This window comes from Neolamprologus brichardi, chromosome 18 (genome assembly GCF_056152115.1).
Source record: "Neolamprologus brichardi isolate AB-2024 chromosome 18, ASM5615211v1, whole genome shotgun sequence".
Taxonomy (NCBI): domain Eukaryota; kingdom Metazoa; phylum Chordata; class Actinopteri; order Cichliformes; family Cichlidae; genus Neolamprologus; species Neolamprologus brichardi.
In genome coordinates, this window is record NC_142121.1 from 891,839 (window position 1) to 895,076 (window position 3,238).

General features: G+C 40.4%; 1 protein-coding gene across 4 annotated transcripts in view; it reads right to left on the reverse strand.

The window, feature by feature from the left end:
- Window positions 1-3,238, reverse strand: part of LOC148097218 (uncharacterized) — a 532,237-nt gene that overhangs the window by 221,736 nt on the left and 307,263 nt on the right. The window lies entirely within an intron of this gene.

A 3,238-nucleotide genomic window follows, 5' to 3' on the forward strand; every position in this document is an offset into this window, starting at 1 on the left:
GGCGCATTCTGCTCTTGTACCGGAAATCTGAGGCGTACGCGGTAAACAGCAATGGAGATAGGATCATCTGCTGTGGTGTCCTAGTATTGCTGATCGCCACAGATATTTCTACTCTTAAGTAAAGATAAAAATACAAATTTGATCAATATGTTCACAAAAACCAGTCCGACTACTGAAATTCTCTATTCCATGTCTGAATTTTGTGTGTAGATATCAGAGACGTTTAAAATGAGAGCATGTTCACTTAAGAGGGCTGTCGCAATAAACATGAATAAACACGAACGCAAAGGAAAAGACAATGAATTGCTCAACTGCAGTCAATGAATTTAAACTTTATTGCTTGTTACAACTTGCTGCAGGATGTTAATTTACTTAGTTTGTAGCTCAACTTTCTGATTCATAGGCCCCTCTTTACCTCACTAAGCGTCTGACCTATCAGGGTGTGATTTGAGATACTGTATGAATTTGACATTGAGCCTGCATCCGTTATAACTGGTTTAAAGGGGATCGTGCTAAAATGATTTGCATAAAATGAAGGCATGAAATGAAATCGCTTTGCCTTAGTTAAAAGTGGGTGAAAGGGTGTGGCTGGATATCAGCAGATTTTATCTTAAAACAATGTTGGATATCTAAGGAGGAGAGGTGTAGACAAGCAGGCACTTGACAGAGCATAAAACGGGAGGTCTGCGGGCGTTCTGGGTCTGTTCCTGGCAGATGATCATATGATTGCATCTGAGAGGTCCACCGTTGGAAATCCTGGCAGAGACACTAGGAGGGAGCAGACCACCACTCAAATTGTGGCCTTGCAAATTGGACTTGGATTTGGCTCTATCGCCAAGCTTCTTGCTGATTCTCTCAACACTGAGAAGATGTGGGGTCTCTCAGTACTCCCGAAGGATCGAATATTAAAGAAATCCTGCTTTCCTGTTAGATTATTTCCAGTAACATGGGACACAGAGATAATAATAAATCGTTCGTTCTTAACAATTTTATATCCTCTAAAAAACTGGACTTCTTATTTCTGACCGAGACCTGGCAGCGGGACTTGGACTATTCGTCTCTCATTGAAATGTGCCCGAACGGCTATTCCGTCATCAGCCAGCCTCGGGGATCTGGTCGTGGAGGAGGTCTCGCGGTGGCATTTCAGGGCCGTTTCAACTGCCGCTCAGTGAAAGTTGGACACTTTCTTTCCTTTGAATTACAGCTTATTAAGATCGGAAGTAAGGATCCTTTTTATTGTGCTGTGGTGTATCGTCCACCCGGCCCAAATAGCTTGTTTTTATTGGAGTTTAGCGACTTTCTGTCCTCTACTATGAGGTTGTCCAGACTGCTTTTAGTTGGGGATTTTAACAAACATGTTGATGATGACTCCGACCTCTTTGCCAGAGGTTTTATCAACATTATGGATTCTTTTCATTTTACCCAGCATGTGTCAGGCCCCACACATAACAAAGGACACACGCTGGACCTTGTTTTTACTTTGGGTTTGAATATTGATTCTATTTGTTCTGAGGACATTTTTATCTCTGATCATCACTGTATTCTTTTTAACATGTCTTTTCATGAGCCTTTGTCTCCTGTTCACCGGACAATTATCTCACGCATCATAAATTCCTCCACAGCGGAGAATTTCTCGGATGCTTTTAATTTAACATTATCCCCGCAAAACGGCGTTGATTTCTTAACAGATCTATTTAATAACCATTGTTTTTCGATTTTAGATGAAATCTGTCCGGTTAAAATGAGACCCGTTTCTGTTTCCAAGTCCTTACCCTGGCTAAACAACAACATCCGCTCCATAAAACGTGATTGTCGTAAAGCTGAGCGCTTATGGAGGAAAACTCATTTAAATGTTCATCTCCTTTACTTAAAGGATCTTTTAGCCTCTTTTAACAATGTAATTAGAGATGCGAGGGCTGCTTATTTTTCTCATCTGGTTGCAAAGAGCAGAGGTAATGCTAAGGTATTATTTGACACTATTACTGATATTATTACTCCTGCTCCACCTGCTGCCATTATTTCTTCTAATGATGACTGTGAATCATTTCTTTCTTTCTTTCTAGAAAAAATTAGTAATGTAAGGAAAAAATTGCCCCCATCAGCATCTGCATTGTCAGTTCCTACGCCAGCTCGGCCTGTCGTTTTAGAAAGCTTTTTACCCATCTCACTATCAGAGCTGGAAAAAATAGTTAATGCAACAAAAGCATCCTCCTGTTCACTCGACATTCACCTGCATCGTTATTCAAAAATGTCTTCCACTCTATTGGTCCCTGTGTGCTCACCATAGTTAACACCTCACTGGGATCTGGTAAAGTCCCTTCTTATTTTAAAACTGCTGTTATACACCCCCTGTTAAAAAAGCCTATGCTGGACCCATCTCTCACTAGCAATTACAGACCAATCTCAAAAATACCGTTAATTGCTAAGATACTAGAGAAGGTTGTGGCTAAGCAGCTTACAGCAGTTTTAGACAAACATAATATCTTTGACAAATTCCAGTCTGGCTTTCGTAGAGCTCATTCTACTGAAACAGCCCTTCTTAGGGTTTCCAATGACATTCTTATGCAAAACGATGCAGGAAAGTGTTCTGTACTCCTAATGTTGGACCTCACGTCAGCCTTTGACACCGTTGACCATTATATTTTGCTTGAAAGGCTGAAATACTGGGTTGGTGTATCTGGGTCTGCCTTAGAGTGGTCGATATATACATATATATATATGTATATATGTATGTATATGTATATATATATGTATGTATATGTATATATATATATATATATATATATATATATATATATATATATATATATATATTAGCTGTCCTGGGAACAGCTAAGATACTGCGCAGGACCCTCAAGCTCCCAGGACCCACCGGGTATATGGTTACATATGACAGCCAAACACTTTTAAATCTTTGTTCTTTCCATTCGTTTTGGGCCAACCCTTGCTGGAGTGTGGGCAGCGCTAACTTACCACAACTGGATTCGTCTTGTGAGTTAACAACAAAGCATCTCCAACTCATGTTTGCATTGAGTTGGAGATGCTCTGTATCTCATTTTACAACTGTTTAGTGACAATAAAGACAATTCATTCTAAAAGATGCTCTGATCTACACTCCAGTCCAGAAGGTGGCGGCAATGCACCTGAAGTTGTTTGCCAACCGCCAAAAAAGATAGAAGAAGAGATTCTGCCGGAAGTTCACTGGCACAGGCGGAAGTAAACAAAGAAAAGGGCGGCA